This window comes from Crinia signifera, chromosome 3 (genome assembly GCF_055691185.1).
Source record: "Crinia signifera chromosome 3, ASM5569118v1, whole genome shotgun sequence".
NCBI lineage: Eukaryota > Metazoa > Chordata > Amphibia > Anura > Myobatrachidae > Crinia > Crinia signifera.
Window position 1 is genome coordinate 80,625,492 of NC_139219.1, and position 14,253 is coordinate 80,639,744.

Genomic DNA, 14,253 nt, shown 5'->3' on the forward strand with positions numbered 1-14,253 from the left:
GCTTCCCCTTGCTGTAGGAATCTTTGGCACTCCTTACCAATTGCTTCATATTTTGGAAATAATTAACACGGTCAAGAATTTACTGCATGGGAAGAAACAGACATATGCTGTCCTCGCTATGCAAATGAGCTCACTTTCTAGAAAGCACCCTCATTCTGTCTTTAAACTGAGAAAAGAAACCCCATTAAGCTGGGGCACACAAAAATTGAGACAAAACTCAGTTTTGCTCCTCTCCACGGAAATCTTTAGTAAAAGGCGAAAGATTTGTGCGTTCTGAAGAGAAACCAGAGCATGACCAAGATTTCACCTGTCGTCTGAGTGCCGTGCTGGCAGGCCTCACTCAGCTCAATGAGAGCACCCAACTTGAAATAAAAAAGAGCAGATTGTTCACCAGGCTTCCCCTTGCTGTAGGAATCTTTGGCACTCCTTACCAATTGCTTCATATTTTGGAAATAATTAACACGGTCAAGAATTTACTGCATGGGAAGAAACAGACATATGCTGTCCTCGCTATGCAAATGAGCTCACTTTCTAGAAAGCACCCTCATTCTGTCTTTAAACTGAGAAAAGAAACCCCATTAAGCTGGGGCACACAAAAATTGAGACAAAACTCAGTTTTGCTCCTCTCCACGGAAATCTTTAGTAAAAGGCGAAAGATTTGTGCGTTCTGAAGAGAAACCAGAGCATGACCAAGATTTCACCTGTCGTCTGAGTGCCGTGCTGGCAGGCCTCACTCAGCTCAATGAGAGCACCCAACTTGAAATAAAAAAGAGCAGATTGTTCACCAGGCTTCCCCTTGCTGTAGGAATCTTTGGCACTCCTTACCAATTGCTTCATATTTTGGAAATAATTAACACGGTCAAGAATTTACTGCATGGGAAGAAACAGACATATGCTGTCCTCGCTATGCAAATGAGCTCACTTTCTAGAAAGCACCCTCATTCTGTCTTTAAACTGAGAAAAGAAACCCCATTAAGCTGGGGCACACAAAAATTGAGACAAAACTCAGTTTTGCTCCTCTCCACGGAAATCTTTAGTAAAAGGCGAAAGATTTGTGCGTTCTGAAGAGAAACCAGAGCATGACCAAGATTTCACCTGTCGTGTGGGTGCCGTGCTGGCAGGCCTCACTCAGCTCAATGAGAGCACCCAACTTGAAATAAAAAAGAGCAGATTGTTCACCAGGCTTCCCCTTGCTGTAGGAATCTTTGGCACTCCTTACCAATTGCTTCATATTTTGGAAATAATTAACACGGTCAAGAATTTACTGCATGGAAAGAAACAGACATATTCTGTCCTCGCTATGCAAATGAGCTCACTTTCTAGAAAGCACCTTCATTCTGTCTTTAAACTGAGAAAAGAAACCCCATTAAGCTGGGGCACACAAAAATTGAGACAAAACTCAGTTTTGCTCCTCTCCACGGAAATCTTTAGTAAAAGGCGAAAGATTTGTGCGTTCTGAAGAGAAACCAGAGCATGACCAAGATTTCACCTGTCATCTGAGTGCCGTGCTGGCAGGCCTCACTCAGCTCAATGAGAGCACCCAACTTGAAATAAAAAAGAGCAGATTGTTCACCAGGCTTCCCCTTGCTGTAGGAATCTTTGGCACTCCTTACCAATTGCTTCATATTTTGGAAATAATTAACACGGTCAAGAATTTACTGCATGGGAAGAAACAGACATATGCTGTCCTCGCTATGCAAATGAGCTCACTTTCTAGAAAGCACCCTCATTCTGTCTTTAAACTGAGAAAAGAAACCCCATTAAGCTGGGGCACACAAAAATTGAGACAAAACTCAGTTTTGCTCCTCTCCACGGAAATCTTTAGTAAAAGGCGAAAGATTTGTGCGTTCTGAAGAGAAACCAGAGCATGACCAAGATTTCACCTGTCGTCTGAGTGCCGTGCTGGCAGGCCTCACTCAGCTCAATTAGAGCACCCAACTTGAAATAAAAAAGAGCAGATTGTTCACCAAGCTTCCCCTTGCTGTAGGAATCTTTGGCACTCCTTACCAATTGCTTCATATTTTGGAAATAATTAACACGGTCAAGAATTTACTGCATGGGAAGAAACAGACATATGCTGTCCTCGCTATGCAAATGAGCTCACTTTCTAGAAAGCACCCTCATTCTGTCTTTAAACTGAGAAAAGAAACCCCATTAAGCTGGGGCACACAAAAATTAATACAAAACTCAGTTTTGCTCCTCTCCACGGAAATCTTTAGTAAAAGGCGAAAGATTTGTGCGTTCTGAAGAGAAACCAGAGCATGACCAAGATTTCACCTGTCGTCTGAGTGCCGTGCTGGCAGGCCTCACTCGGCTCAATGAGAGCACCCAACTTGAAATAAAAAAGATCAGATTGTTCACCAGGCTTCCCCTTGCTGTAGGAATCTTTGGCACTCCTTACCAATTGCTTCATATTTTGGAAATAATTAACACGGTCAAGAATTTACTGCATGGGAAGAAACAGACATATGCTGTCCTCGCTATGCAAATGAGCTCACTTTCTAGAAAGCACCCTCATTCTGTCTTTAAACTGAGAAAAGAAACCCCATTAAGCTGGGGCACACAAAAATTGAGACAAAACTCAGTTTTGCTCCTCTCCACGGAAATCTTTAGTAAAAGGCGAAAGATTTGTGCGTTCTGAAGAGAAACCAGAGCATGACCAAGATTTCACCTGTCGTCTGAGTGCCGTGCTGGCAGGCCTCACTCAGCTCAATTAGAGCACCCAACTTGAAATAAAAAAGAGCAGATTGTTCACCAAGCTTCCCCTTGCTGTAGGAATCTTTGGCACTCCTTACCAATTGCTTCATATTTTGGAAATAATTAACACGGTCAAGAATTTACTGCATGGGAAGAAACAGACATATGCTGTCCTCGCTATGCAAATGAGCTCACTTTCTAGAAAGCACCCTCATTCTGTCTTTAAACTGAGAAAAGAAACCCCATTAAGCTGGGGCACACAAAAATTAATACAAAACTCAGTTTTGCTCCTCTCCACGGAAATCTTTAGTAAAAGGCGAAAGATTTGTGCGTTCTGAAGAGAAACCAGAGCATGACCAAGATTTCACCTGTCGTCTGAGTGCCGTGCTGGCAGGCCTCACTCGGCTCAATGAGAGCACCCAACTTGAAATAAAAAAGAGCAGATTGTTCACCAGGCTTCCCCTTGCTGTAGGAATCTTTGGCACTCCTTACCAATTGCTTCATATTTTGGAAATAATTAACACGGTCAAGAATTTACTGCATGGGAAGAAACAGACATATGCTGTCCTCGCTATGCAAATGAGCTCACTTTCTAGAAAGCACCCTCATTCTGTCTTTAAACTGAGAAAAGAAACCCCATTAAGCTGGGGCACACAAAAATTAATACAAAACTCAGTTTTGCTCCTCTCCACGGAAATCTTTAGTAAAAGGCGAAAGATTTGTTCGTTCTGAAGAGAAACCAGAGCATGACCAAGATTTCACCTGTCGTCTGAGTGCCATGCTGGCAGGCCTCACTCGGCTCAATGAGAGCACCCAACTTGAAATAAAAAAGAGCAGATTGTTCACCAGGCTTCCCCTTGCTGTAGGAATCTTTGGCACTCCTTACCAATTGCTTCATATTTTGGAAATAATTAACACGGTCAAGAATTTACTGCATGGAAAGAAACAGACATATTCTGTCCTCGCTATGCAAATGAGCTCACTTTCTAGAAAGCACCCTCATTCTGTCTTTAAACTGAGAAAAGAAACCCCATTAAGCTGGGGCACACAAAAATTGAGACAAAACTCAGTTTTGCTCCTCTCCACGGAAATCTTTAGTAAAAGGCGAAAGATTTGTGCGTTCTGAAGAGAAACCAGAGCATGACCAAGATTTCACCTGTCTTCTGAGTGCCGTGCTGGCAGGCCTCACTCAGCTCAATGAGAGCACCCAACTTGAAATAAAAAAGAGCAGATTGTTCACCAGGCTTCCCCTTGTTGTAGGAATCTTTGGCACTCCTTACCAATTGCTTCATATTTTGGAAATAATTAACACGGTCAAGAATTTACTGCATGGGAAGAAACAGACATATGCTGTCCTCGCTATGCAAATGAGCTCACTTTCTAGAAAGCACCCTCATTCTGTCTTTAAACTGAGAAAAGAAACCCCATTAAGCTGGGGCACACAAAAATTGAGACAAAACTCAGTTTTGCTCCTCTCCACGGAAATCTTTAGTAAAAGGCGAAAGATTTGTGCGTTCTGAAGAGAAACCAGAGCATGACCAAGATTTCACCTGTCGTCTGAGTGCCGTGCTGGCAGGCCTCACTCAGCTCAATGAGAGCACCCAACTTGAAATAAAAAAGAGCAGATTGTTCACCAGGCTTCCCCTTGCTGTAGGAATCTTTGGCACTCCTTACCAATTGCTTCATATTTTGGAAATAATTAACACGGTCAAGAATTTACTGCATGGGAAGAAACAGACATATGCTGTCCTCGCTATGCAAATGAGCTCACTTTCTAGAAAGCACCCTCATTCTGTCTTTAAACTGAGAAAAGAAACCCCATTAAGCTGGGGCACACAAAAATTGAGACAAAACTCAGTTTTGCTCCTCTCCACGGAAATCTTTAGTAAAAGGCGAAAGATTTGTGCGTTCTGAAGAGAAACCAGAGCATGACCAAGATTTCACCTGTCGTCTGAGTGCCGTGCTGGCAGGCCTCACTCAGCTCAATGAGAGCACCCAACTTGAAATAAAAAAGAGCAGATTGTTCACCAGGCTTCCCCTTGCTGTAGGAATCTTTGGCACTCCTTACCAATTGCTTCATATTTTGGAAATAATTAACACGGTCAAGAATTTACTGCATGGGAAGAAACAGACATATGCTGTCCTCGCTATGCAAATGAGCTCACTTTCTAGAAAGCACCCTCATTCTGTCTTTAAACTGAGAAAAGAAACCCCATTAAGCTGGGGCACACAAAAATTAATACAAAACTTAGTTTTGCTCCTCTCCACGGAAATCTTTAGTAAAAGGCGAAAGATTTGTGCGTTCTGAAGAGAAACCAGAGCATGACCAAAATTTCACCTGTCGTCTGAGTGCCGTGCTGGCAGGCCTCACTCAGCTCAATGAGAGCACCCAACTTGAAATAAAAAAGAGCAGATTGTTCACCAGGCTTCCCCTTGCTGTAGGAATCTTTGGCACTCCTTACCAATTGCTTCATATTTTGGAAATAATTAACACGGTCAAGAATTTACTGCATGGAAAGAAACAGACATATTCTGTCCTCACTATGCAAATGAGCTCACTTTCTAGAAAGCACCCTCATTCTGTCTTTAAACTGAGAAAAGAAACCCCATTAAGCTGGGGCACACAAAAATTGAGACAAAACTTAGTTTTGCTCCTCTCCACGGAAATCTTTAGTAAAAGGCGAAAGATTTGTGCGTTCTGAAGAGAAACCAGAGCATGACCAAGATTTCACCTGTCGTCTGAGTGCCGTGCTGGCAGGCCTCACTCGGCTCAATGAGAGCACCCAACTTGAAATAAAAAAGAGCAGATTGTTCACCAGGCTTCCCCTTGCTGTAGGAATCTTTGGCACTCCTTACCAATTGCTTCATATTTTGGAAATAATTAACACGGTCAAGAATTTACTGCATGGAAAGAAACAGACATATTCTGTCCTCGCTATGCAAATGAGCTCACTTTCTAGAAAGCACCCTCATTCTGTCTTTAAACTGAGAAAAGAAACCCCATTAAGCTGGGGCACACAAAAATTGAGACAAAACTCAGTTTTGCTCCTCTCCACGGAAATCTTTAGTAAAAGGCGAAAGATTTGTGCGTTCTGAAGAGAAACCAGAGCATGACCAAGATTTCACCTGTCATCTGAGTGCCGTGCTGGCAGGCCTCACTCAGCTCAATGAGAGCACCCAACTTGAAATAAAAAAGAGCAGATTGTTCACCAGGCTTCCCCTTGCTGTAGGAATCTTTGGCACTCCTTACCAATTGCTTCATATTTTGGAAATAATTAACACGGTCAAGAATTTACTGCATGGGAAGAAACAGACATATGCTGTCCTCGCTATGCAAATGAGCTCACTTTCTAGAAAGCACCCTCATTCTGTCTTTAAACTGAGAAAAGAAACCCCATTAAGCTGGGGCACACAAAAATTGAGACAAAACTCAGTTTTGCTCCTCTCCACGGAAATCTTTAGTAAAAGGCGAAAGATTTGTGCGTTCTGAAGAGAAACCAGAGCATGACCAAGATTTCACCTGTCGTCTGAGTGCCGTGCTGGCAGGCCTCACTCAGCTCAATGAGAGCACCCAACTTGAAATAAAAAAGAGCAGATTGTTCACCAGGCTTCCCCTTGCTGTAGGAATCTTTGGCACTCCTTACCAATTGCTTCATATTTTGGAAATAATTAACACGGTCAAGAATTTACTGCATGGGAAGAAACAGACATATGCTGTCCTCGCTATGCAAATGAGCTCACTTTCTAGAAAGCACCCTCATTCTGTCTTTAAACTGAGAAAAGAAACCCCATTAAGCTGGGGCACACAAAAATTGAGACAAAACTCAGTTTTGCTCCTCTCCACGGAAATCTTTAGTAAAAGGCGAAAGATTTGTGCGTTCTGAAGAGAAACCAGAGCATGACCAAGATTTCACCTGTCGTCTGAGTGCCGTGCTGGCAGGCCTCACTCAGCTCAATGAGAGCACCCAACTTGAAATAAAAAAGAGCAGATTGTTCACCAGGCTTCCCCTTGCTGTAGGAATCTTTGGCACTCCTTACCAATTGCTTCATATTTTGGAAATAATTAACACGGTCAAGAATTTACTGCATGGGAAGAAACAGACATATGCTGTCCTCGCTATGCAAATGAGCTCACTTTCTAGAAAGCACCCTCATTCTGTCTTTAAACTGAGAAAAGAAACCCCATTAAGCTGGGGCACACAAAAATTGAGACAAAACTCAGTTTTGCTCCTCTCCACGGAAATCTTTAGTAAAAGGCGAAAGATTTGTGCGTTCTGAAGAGAAACCAGAGCATGACCAAGATTTCACCTGTCGTCTGAGTGCCGTGCTGGCAGGCCTCACTCAGCTCAATGAGAGCACCCAACTTGAAATAAAAAAGAGCAGATTGTTCACCAGGCTTCCCCTTGCTGTAGGAATCTTTGGCACTCCTTACCAATTGCTTCATATTTTGGAAATAATTAACACGGTCAAGAATTTACTGCATGGGAAGAAACAGACATATGCTGTCCTCGCTATGCAAATGAGCTCACTTTCTAGAAAGCACCCTCATTCTGTCTTTAAACTGAGAAAAGAAACCCCATTAAGCTGGGGCACACAAAAATTGAGACAAAACTCAGTTTTGCTCCTCTCCACGAAAATCTTTAGTAAAAGGCGAAAGATTTGTGCGTTCTGAAGAGAAACCAGAGCATGACCAAGATTTCACCTGTCGTCTGAGTGCCGTGCTGGCAGGCCTCACTCAGCTCAATGAGAGCACCCAACTTGAAATAAAAAAGAGCAGATTGTTCACCAAGCTTCCCCTTGCTGTAGGAATCTTTGGCACTCCTTACCAATTGCTTCATATTTTGGAAATAATTAACACGGTCAAGAATTTACTGCATGGAAAGAAACAGACATATGCTGTCCTCGCTATGCAAATGAGCTCACTTTCTAGAAAGCACCCTCATTCTGTCTTTAAACTGAGAAAAGAAACCCCATTAAGCTGGGGCACACAAAAATTGAGACAAAACTCAGTTTTGCTCCTCTCCACGGAAATCTTTAGTAAAAGGCGAAAGCTTTGTGCGTTCTGAAGAGAAACCACAGCATGACCAAGATTTCACCTGTCTTCTGAGTGCCGTGCTGGCAGGCCTCACTCAGCTCAATGAGAGCACCCAACTTGAAATAAAAAAGAGCAGATTGTTCACCAGGCTTCCCCTTGCTGTAGGAATCTTTGGCACTCCTTACCAATTGCTTCATATTTTGGAAATAATTAACACGGTCAAGAATTTACTGCATGGGAAGAAACAGACATATGCTGTCCTCGCTATGCAAATGAGCTCACTTTCTAGAAAGCACCCTCATTCTGTCTTTAAACTGAGAAAAGAAACCCCATTAAGCTGGGGCACACAAAAATTGAGACAAAACTCAGTTTTGCTCCTCTCCACGGAAATCTTTAGTAAAAGGCGAAAGATTTGTGCGTTCTGAAGAGAAACCAGAGCATGACCAAGATTTCACCTGTCGTCTGAGTGCCGTGCTGGCAGGCCTCACTCAGCTCAATGAGAGCACCCAACTTGAAATAAAAAAGAGCAGATTGTTCACCAGGCTTCCCCTTGCTGTAGGAATCTTTGGCACTCCTTACCAATTGCTTCATATTTTGGAAATAATTAACACGGTCAAGAATTTACTGCATGGGAAGAAACAGACATATGCTGTCCTCGCTATGCAAATGAGCTCACTTTCTAGAAAGCACCCTCATTCTGTCTTTAAACTGAGAAAAGAAACCCCATTAAGCTGGGGCACACAAAAATTGAGACAAAACTCAGTTTTGCTCCTCTCCACGGAAATCTTTAGTAAAAGGCGAAAGATTTGTGCGTTCTGAAGAGAAACCAGAGCATGACCAAGATTTCACCTGTCGTCTGAGTGCCGTGCTGGCAGGCCTCACTCAGCTCAATGAGAGCACCCAACTTGAAATAAAAAAGAGCAGATTGTTCACCAGGCTTCCCCTTGCTGTAGGAATCTTTGGCACTCCTTACCAATTGCTTCATATTTTGGAAATAATTAACACGGTCAAGAATTTACTGCATGGGAAGAAACAGACATATGCTGTCCTCGCTATGCAAATGAGCTCACTTTCTAGAAAGCACCCTCATTCTGTCTTTAAACTGAGAAAAGAAACCCCATTAAGCTGGGGCACACAAAAATTGAGACAAAACTCAGTTTTGCTCCTCTCCACGGAAATCTTTAGTAAAAGGCGAAAGATTTGTGCGCTCTGAAGAGAAACCAGAGCATGACCAAGATTTCACCTGTCGTCTGAGTGCCGTGCTGGCAGGCCTCACTCAGCTCAATGAGAGCACCCAACTTGAAATAAAAAAGAGCAGATTGTTCACCAGGCTTCCCCTTGCTGTAGGAATCTTTGGCACTCCTTACCAATTGCTTCATATTTTGGAAATAATTAACACGGTCAAGAATTTACTGCATGGGAAGAAACAGACATATGCTGTCCTCGCTATGCAAATGAGCTCACTTTCTAGAAAGCACCCTCATTCTGTCTTTAAACTGAGAAAATAAACCCCATTAAGCTGGGGCACACAAAAATTGAGACAAAACTCAGTTTTGCTCCTCTCCACGGAAATCTTTAGTAAAAGGCGAAAGATTTGTGCGTTCTGAAGAGAAACCAGAGCATGACCAAGATTTCACCTGTCGTCTGGGTGCCGTGCTGGCAGGCCTCACTCAGCTCAATGAGAGCACCCAACTTGAAATAAAAAAGAGCAGATTGTTCACCAGGCTTCCCCTTGCTGTAGGAATCTTTGGCACTCCTTACCAATTGCTTCATATTTTGGAAATAATTAACACGGTCAAGAATTTACTGCATGGGAAGAAACAGACATATGCTGTCCTCGCTATGCAAATGAGCTCACTTTCTAGAAAGCACCCTCATTCTGTCTTTAAACTGAGAAAAGAAACCCCATTAAGCTGGGGCACACAAAAATTAATACAAAACTCAGTTTTGCTCCTCTCCACGGAAATCTTTAGTAAAAGGCGAAAGATTTGTGCGTTCTGAAGAGAAACCAGAGCATGACCAAGATTTCACCTGTCGTCTGAGTGCCGTGCTGGCAGGCCTCACTCAGCTCAATGAGAGCACCCAACTTGAAATAAAAAAGAGCAGATTGTTCACCAGGCTTCCCCTTGTTGTAGGAATCTTTGGCACTCCTTACCAATTGCTTCATATTTTGGAAATAATTAACACGGTCAAGAATTTACTGCATGGAAAGAAACAGACATATTCTGTCCTCGCTATGCAAATGAGCTCACTTTCTAGAAAGCACCCTCATTCTGTCTTTAAACTGAGAAAAGAAACCCCATTAAGCTGGGGCACACAAAAATTGAGACAAAACTCAGTTTTGCTCCTCTCCACGGAAATCTTTAGTAAAAGGCGAAAGATTTGTGCGTTCTGAAGAGAAACCAGAGCATGACCAAGATTTCACCTGTCGTATGAGTGCCGTGCTGGCAGGCCTCACTCAGCTCAATGAGAGCACCCAACTTGAAATAAAAAAGAGCAGATTGTTCACCAGGCTTCCCCTTGCTGTAGGAATCTTTGGCACTCCTTACCAATTGCTTCATATTTTGGAAATAATTAACACGGTCAAGAATTTACTGCATGGGAAGAAACACACATATGCTGCCCTCGCTATGCAAATGAGCTCACTTTCTAGAAAGCACCCTCATTCTGTCTTTAAACTGAGAAAAGAAACCCCATTAAGCTGGGGCACACAAAAATTGAGACAAAACTCAGTTTTGCTCCTCTCCACGGAAATCTTTAGTAAAAGGCGAAAGATTTGTGCGTTCTGAAGAGAAACCAGAGCATGACCAAGATTTCACCTGTCGTCTGAGTGCCGTGCTGGCAGGCCTCACTAGGCTCAATGAGAGCACCCAACTTGAAATAAAAAAGAGCAGATTGTTCACCAGACTTCCCCTTGCTGTAGGAATCTTTGGCACTCCTTACCAATTGCTTCATATTTTGGAAATAATTAACACGGTCAAGAATTTACTGCATGGGAAGAAACAGACATATGCTGTCCTCGCTATGCAAATGAGCTCACTTTCTAGAAAGCACCCTCATTCTGTCTTTAAACTGAGAAAAGAAACCCCATTAAGCTGGGGCACACAAAAATTGAGACAAAACTCAGTTTTGCTCCTCTCCACGGAAATCTTTAGTAAAAGGCGAAAGATTTGTGCGTTCTGAAGAGAAACCAGAGCATGACCAAGATTTCACCTGTCGTCTGAGTGCCGTGCTGGCAGGCCTCACTCAGCTCAATGAGAGCACCCAACTTGAAATAAAAAAGAGCAGATTGTTCACCAGGCTTCCCCTTGCTGTAGGAATCTTTGGCACTCCTTACCAATTGCTTCATATTTTGGAAATAATTAACACGGTCAAGAATTTACTGCATGGGAAGAAACAGACATATGCTGTCCTCGCTATGCAAATGAGCTCACTTTCTAGAAAGCACCCTCATTCTGTCTTTAAACTGAGAAAAGAAACCCCATTAAGCTGGGGCACACAAAAATTGAGACAAAACTCAGTTTTGCTCCTCTCCACGGAAATCTTTAGTAAAAGGCGAAAGATTTGTGCGCTCTGAAGAGAAACCAGAGCATGACCAAGATTTCACCTGTCGTCTGAGTGCCGTGCTGGCAGGCCTCACTCAGCTCAATGAGAGCACCCAACTTGAAATAAAAAAGAGCAGATTGTTCACCAGGCTTCCCCTTGCTGTAGGAATCTTTGGCACTCCTTACCAATTGCTTCATATTTTGGAAATAATTAACACGGTCAAGAATTTACTGCATGGGAAGAAACAGACATATGCTGTCCTCGCTATGCAAATGAGCTCACTTTCTAGAAAGCACCCTCATTCTGTCTTTAAACTGAGAAAATAAACCCCATTAAGCTGGGGCACACAAAAATTGAGACAAAACTCAGTTTTGCTCCTCTCCACGGAAATCTTTAGTAAAAGGCGAAAGATTTGTGCGTTCTGAAGAGAAACCAGAGCATGACCAAGATTTCACCTGTCGTCTGGGTGCCGTGCTGGCAGGCCTCACTCAGCTCAATGAGAGCACCCAACTTGAAATAAAAAAGAGCAGATTGTTCACCAGGCTTCCCCTTGCTGTAGGAATCTTTGGCACTCCTTACCAATTGCTTCATATTTTGGAAATAATTAACACGGTCAAGAATTTACTGCATGGGAAGAAACAGACATATGCTGTCCTCGCTATGCAAATGAGCTCACTTTCTAGAAAGCACCCTCATTCTGTCTTTAAACTGAGAAAAGAAACCCCATTAAGCTGGGGCACACAAAAATTAATACAAAACTCAGTTTTGCTCCTCTCCACGGAAATCTTTAGTAAAAGGCGAAAGATTTGTGCGTTCTGAAGAGAAACCAGAGCATGACCAAGATTTCACCTGTCGTCTGAGTGCCGTGCTGGCAGGCCTCACTCAGCTCAATGAGAGCACCCAACTTGAAATAAAAAAGAGCAGATTGTTCACCAGGCTTCCCCTTGCTGTAGGAATCTTTGGCACTCCTTACCAATTGCTTCATATTTTGGAAATAATTAACACGGTCAAGAATTTACTGCATGGGAAGAAACAGACATATGCTGTCCTCGCTATGCAAATGAGCTCACTTTCTAGAAAGCACCCTCATTCTGTCTTTAAACTGAGAAAAGAAACCCCATTAAGCTGGGGCACACAAAAATTGAGACAAAACTCAGTTTTGCTCCTCTCCACGGAAATCTTTAGTAAAAGGCGAAAGATTTGTGCGTTCTGAAGAGAAACCAGAGCATGACCAAGATTTCACCTGTCGTATGAGTGCCGTGCTGGCAGGCCTCACTCAGCTCAATGAGAGCACCCAACTTGAAATAAAAAAGAGCAGATTGTTCACCAGGCTTCCCCTTGCTGTAGGAATCTTTGGCACTCCTTACCAATTGCTTCATATTTTGGAAATAATTAACACGGTCAAGAATTTACTGCATGGGAAGAAACACACATATGCTGCCCTCGCTATGCAAATGAGCTCACTTTCTAGAAAGCACCCTCATTCTGTCTTTAAACTGAGAAAAGAAACCCCATTAAGCTGGGGCACACAAAAATTGAGACAAAACTCAGTTTTGCTCCTCTCCACGGAAATCTTTAGTAAAAGGCGAAAGATTTGTGCGTTCTGAAGAGAAACCAGAGCATGACCAAGATTTCACCTGTCGTCTGAGTGCCGTGCTGGCAGGCCTCACTAGGCTCAATGAGAGCACCCAACTTGAAATAAAAAAGAGCAGATTGTTCACCAGACTTCCCCTTGCTGTAGGAATCTTTGGCACTCCTTACCAATTGCTTCATATTTTGGAAATAATTAACACGGTCAAGAATTTACTGCATGGGAAGAAACAGACATATGCTGTCCTCACTATGCAAATGAGCTCACTTTCTAGAAAGCACCCTCATTCTGTCTTTAAACTGAGAAAAGAAACCCCATTAAGCTGGGGCACACAAAAATTGAGACAAAACTCAGTTTTGCTCCTCTCCACGGAAATCTTTAGTAAAAGGCGAAAGATTTGTGCGTTCTGAAGAGAAACCAGAGCATGACCAAGATTTCACCTGTCGTCTGGGTGCCGTGCTGGCAGGCCTCACTCAGCTCAATGAGAGCACCCAACTTGAAATAAAAAAGAGCAGATTGTTCACCAGGCTTCCCCTTGCTGTAGGAATCTTTGGCACTCCTTACCAATTGCTTCATATTTTGGAAATAATTAACACGGTCAAGAATTTACTGCATGGGAAGAAACAGACATATGCTGTCCTCGCTATGCAAATGAGCTCACTTTCTAGAAAGCACCCTCATTCTGTCTTTAAACTGAGAAAAGAAACCCCATTAAGCTGGGGCACACAAAAATTAATACAAAACTCAGTTTTGCTCCTCTCCACGGAAATCTTTAGTAAAAGGCGAAAGATTTGTGCGTTCTGAAGAGAAACCAGAGCATGACCAAAATTTCACCTGTCGTCTGAGTGCCGTGCTGGCAGGCCTCACTCAGCTCAATGAGAGCACCCAACTTGAAATAAAAAAGAGCAGATTGTTCACCAGGCTTCCCCTTGCTGTAGGAATCTTTGGCACTCCTTACCAATTGCTTCATATTTTGGAAATAATTAACACGGTCAAGAATTTACTGCATGGAAAGAAACAGACATATTCTGTCCTCACTATGCAAATGAGCTAACTTTCTAGAAAGCACCCTCATTCTGTCTTTAAACTGAGAAAAGAAACCCCATTAAGCTGGGGCACACAAAAATTGAGACAAAACTCAGTTTTGCTCCTCTCCACGGAAATCTTTAGTAAAAGGCGAAAGATTTGTGCGTTCTGAAGAGAAACCAGAGCATGACCAAGATTTCACCTGTCATCTGAGTGCCGTGCTGGCAGGCCTCACTCAGCTCAATGAGAGCACCCAACTTGAAATAAAAAAGAGCAGATTGTTCACCAGGCTTCCCCTTGCTGTAGGAATCTTTGGCACTCCTTACCAATTGCTTCATATTTTGGAAATAATTAACAC

General features: G+C 42.8%; 36 non-coding genes across 36 annotated transcripts; all 36 read right to left on the reverse strand.

The window, feature by feature from the left end:
* Positions 1-177: 177 nt before the first annotated feature.
* On the reverse strand, positions 178-293 carry LOC146065278 (U5 spliceosomal RNA). Its single transcript, XR_014472156.1, has one exon. It is a non-coding gene; the product is annotated as a U5 spliceosomal RNA (small nuclear RNA).
* A 278-nt stretch (positions 294-571) lies between these two features.
* Positions 572-687, reverse strand: LOC146065279 (U5 spliceosomal RNA). The gene has a single exon (XR_014472157.1). It is a non-coding gene; the product is annotated as a U5 spliceosomal RNA (small nuclear RNA).
* A 278-nt stretch (positions 688-965) lies between these two features.
* LOC146065280 (U5 spliceosomal RNA) lies at positions 966-1,081 on the reverse strand. The gene has a single exon (XR_014472158.1). It is a non-coding gene; the product is annotated as a U5 spliceosomal RNA (small nuclear RNA).
* A 278-nt stretch (positions 1,082-1,359) lies between these two features.
* On the reverse strand, positions 1,360-1,475 carry LOC146065281 (U5 spliceosomal RNA). The gene has a single exon (XR_014472159.1). It is a non-coding gene; the product is annotated as a U5 spliceosomal RNA (small nuclear RNA).
* A 278-nt stretch (positions 1,476-1,753) lies between these two features.
* On the reverse strand, positions 1,754-1,869 carry LOC146065282 (U5 spliceosomal RNA). Its single transcript, XR_014472160.1, has one exon. It is a non-coding gene; the product is annotated as a U5 spliceosomal RNA (small nuclear RNA).
* Positions 1,870-2,147: 278 nt separating this feature from the next.
* Positions 2,148-2,263, reverse strand: LOC146066160 (U5 spliceosomal RNA). The gene has a single exon (XR_014472860.1). It is a non-coding gene; the product is annotated as a U5 spliceosomal RNA (small nuclear RNA).
* A 278-nt stretch (positions 2,264-2,541) lies between these two features.
* Positions 2,542-2,657, reverse strand: LOC146065284 (U5 spliceosomal RNA). Its single transcript, XR_014472161.1, has one exon. It is a non-coding gene; the product is annotated as a U5 spliceosomal RNA (small nuclear RNA).
* A 278-nt stretch (positions 2,658-2,935) lies between these two features.
* LOC146066161 (U5 spliceosomal RNA) lies at positions 2,936-3,051 on the reverse strand. The gene has a single exon (XR_014472861.1). It is a non-coding gene; the product is annotated as a U5 spliceosomal RNA (small nuclear RNA).
* Positions 3,052-3,329: 278 nt separating this feature from the next.
* On the reverse strand, positions 3,330-3,445 carry LOC146066131 (U5 spliceosomal RNA). The gene has a single exon (XR_014472834.1). It is a non-coding gene; the product is annotated as a U5 spliceosomal RNA (small nuclear RNA).
* A 278-nt stretch (positions 3,446-3,723) lies between these two features.
* On the reverse strand, positions 3,724-3,839 carry LOC146065285 (U5 spliceosomal RNA). Its single transcript, XR_014472162.1, has one exon. It is a non-coding gene; the product is annotated as a U5 spliceosomal RNA (small nuclear RNA).
* Positions 3,840-4,117: 278 nt separating this feature from the next.
* Positions 4,118-4,233, reverse strand: LOC146065286 (U5 spliceosomal RNA). Its single transcript, XR_014472163.1, has one exon. It is a non-coding gene; the product is annotated as a U5 spliceosomal RNA (small nuclear RNA).
* A 278-nt stretch (positions 4,234-4,511) lies between these two features.
* On the reverse strand, positions 4,512-4,627 carry LOC146065287 (U5 spliceosomal RNA). The gene has a single exon (XR_014472164.1). It is a non-coding gene; the product is annotated as a U5 spliceosomal RNA (small nuclear RNA).
* Positions 4,628-4,905: 278 nt separating this feature from the next.
* On the reverse strand, positions 4,906-5,021 carry LOC146065800 (U5 spliceosomal RNA). Its single transcript, XR_014472612.1, has one exon. It is a non-coding gene; the product is annotated as a U5 spliceosomal RNA (small nuclear RNA).
* A 278-nt stretch (positions 5,022-5,299) lies between these two features.
* Positions 5,300-5,415, reverse strand: LOC146065865 (U5 spliceosomal RNA). The gene has a single exon (XR_014472673.1). It is a non-coding gene; the product is annotated as a U5 spliceosomal RNA (small nuclear RNA).
* A 278-nt stretch (positions 5,416-5,693) lies between these two features.
* On the reverse strand, positions 5,694-5,809 carry LOC146065288 (U5 spliceosomal RNA). The gene has a single exon (XR_014472165.1). It is a non-coding gene; the product is annotated as a U5 spliceosomal RNA (small nuclear RNA).
* Positions 5,810-6,087: 278 nt separating this feature from the next.
* On the reverse strand, positions 6,088-6,203 carry LOC146065290 (U5 spliceosomal RNA). Its single transcript, XR_014472166.1, has one exon. It is a non-coding gene; the product is annotated as a U5 spliceosomal RNA (small nuclear RNA).
* Positions 6,204-6,481: 278 nt separating this feature from the next.
* On the reverse strand, positions 6,482-6,597 carry LOC146065291 (U5 spliceosomal RNA). The gene has a single exon (XR_014472167.1). It is a non-coding gene; the product is annotated as a U5 spliceosomal RNA (small nuclear RNA).
* A 278-nt stretch (positions 6,598-6,875) lies between these two features.
* On the reverse strand, positions 6,876-6,991 carry LOC146065292 (U5 spliceosomal RNA). The gene has a single exon (XR_014472168.1). It is a non-coding gene; the product is annotated as a U5 spliceosomal RNA (small nuclear RNA).
* Positions 6,992-7,269: 278 nt separating this feature from the next.
* Positions 7,270-7,385, reverse strand: LOC146065863 (U5 spliceosomal RNA). Its single transcript, XR_014472671.1, has one exon. It is a non-coding gene; the product is annotated as a U5 spliceosomal RNA (small nuclear RNA).
* A 278-nt stretch (positions 7,386-7,663) lies between these two features.
* On the reverse strand, positions 7,664-7,779 carry LOC146065957 (U5 spliceosomal RNA). The gene has a single exon (XR_014472763.1). It is a non-coding gene; the product is annotated as a U5 spliceosomal RNA (small nuclear RNA).
* Positions 7,780-8,057: 278 nt separating this feature from the next.
* On the reverse strand, positions 8,058-8,173 carry LOC146065293 (U5 spliceosomal RNA). The gene has a single exon (XR_014472169.1). It is a non-coding gene; the product is annotated as a U5 spliceosomal RNA (small nuclear RNA).
* A 278-nt stretch (positions 8,174-8,451) lies between these two features.
* On the reverse strand, positions 8,452-8,567 carry LOC146065294 (U5 spliceosomal RNA). The gene has a single exon (XR_014472170.1). It is a non-coding gene; the product is annotated as a U5 spliceosomal RNA (small nuclear RNA).
* Positions 8,568-8,845: 278 nt separating this feature from the next.
* LOC146065558 (U5 spliceosomal RNA) lies at positions 8,846-8,961 on the reverse strand. Its single transcript, XR_014472399.1, has one exon. It is a non-coding gene; the product is annotated as a U5 spliceosomal RNA (small nuclear RNA).
* Positions 8,962-9,239: 278 nt separating this feature from the next.
* LOC146065296 (U5 spliceosomal RNA) lies at positions 9,240-9,355 on the reverse strand. Its single transcript, XR_014472171.1, has one exon. It is a non-coding gene; the product is annotated as a U5 spliceosomal RNA (small nuclear RNA).
* Positions 9,356-9,633: 278 nt separating this feature from the next.
* On the reverse strand, positions 9,634-9,749 carry LOC146066163 (U5 spliceosomal RNA). Its single transcript, XR_014472862.1, has one exon. It is a non-coding gene; the product is annotated as a U5 spliceosomal RNA (small nuclear RNA).
* Positions 9,750-10,027: 278 nt separating this feature from the next.
* LOC146065297 (U5 spliceosomal RNA) lies at positions 10,028-10,143 on the reverse strand. The gene has a single exon (XR_014472172.1). It is a non-coding gene; the product is annotated as a U5 spliceosomal RNA (small nuclear RNA).
* Positions 10,144-10,421: 278 nt separating this feature from the next.
* LOC146065298 (U5 spliceosomal RNA) lies at positions 10,422-10,537 on the reverse strand. Its single transcript, XR_014472173.1, has one exon. It is a non-coding gene; the product is annotated as a U5 spliceosomal RNA (small nuclear RNA).
* A 278-nt stretch (positions 10,538-10,815) lies between these two features.
* LOC146065299 (U5 spliceosomal RNA) lies at positions 10,816-10,931 on the reverse strand. Its single transcript, XR_014472174.1, has one exon. It is a non-coding gene; the product is annotated as a U5 spliceosomal RNA (small nuclear RNA).
* A 278-nt stretch (positions 10,932-11,209) lies between these two features.
* Positions 11,210-11,325, reverse strand: LOC146065559 (U5 spliceosomal RNA). The gene has a single exon (XR_014472400.1). It is a non-coding gene; the product is annotated as a U5 spliceosomal RNA (small nuclear RNA).
* Positions 11,326-11,603: 278 nt separating this feature from the next.
* LOC146065300 (U5 spliceosomal RNA) lies at positions 11,604-11,719 on the reverse strand. Its single transcript, XR_014472175.1, has one exon. It is a non-coding gene; the product is annotated as a U5 spliceosomal RNA (small nuclear RNA).
* A 278-nt stretch (positions 11,720-11,997) lies between these two features.
* LOC146066164 (U5 spliceosomal RNA) lies at positions 11,998-12,113 on the reverse strand. The gene has a single exon (XR_014472863.1). It is a non-coding gene; the product is annotated as a U5 spliceosomal RNA (small nuclear RNA).
* Positions 12,114-12,391: 278 nt separating this feature from the next.
* LOC146065301 (U5 spliceosomal RNA) lies at positions 12,392-12,507 on the reverse strand. The gene has a single exon (XR_014472176.1). It is a non-coding gene; the product is annotated as a U5 spliceosomal RNA (small nuclear RNA).
* A 278-nt stretch (positions 12,508-12,785) lies between these two features.
* On the reverse strand, positions 12,786-12,901 carry LOC146065302 (U5 spliceosomal RNA). The gene has a single exon (XR_014472177.1). It is a non-coding gene; the product is annotated as a U5 spliceosomal RNA (small nuclear RNA).
* A 278-nt stretch (positions 12,902-13,179) lies between these two features.
* Positions 13,180-13,295, reverse strand: LOC146065303 (U5 spliceosomal RNA). The gene has a single exon (XR_014472178.1). It is a non-coding gene; the product is annotated as a U5 spliceosomal RNA (small nuclear RNA).
* Positions 13,296-13,573: 278 nt separating this feature from the next.
* On the reverse strand, positions 13,574-13,689 carry LOC146066165 (U5 spliceosomal RNA). Its single transcript, XR_014472864.1, has one exon. It is a non-coding gene; the product is annotated as a U5 spliceosomal RNA (small nuclear RNA).
* A 278-nt stretch (positions 13,690-13,967) lies between these two features.
* LOC146065304 (U5 spliceosomal RNA) lies at positions 13,968-14,083 on the reverse strand. The gene has a single exon (XR_014472179.1). It is a non-coding gene; the product is annotated as a U5 spliceosomal RNA (small nuclear RNA).
* Positions 14,084-14,253: the final 170 nt, after the last annotated feature.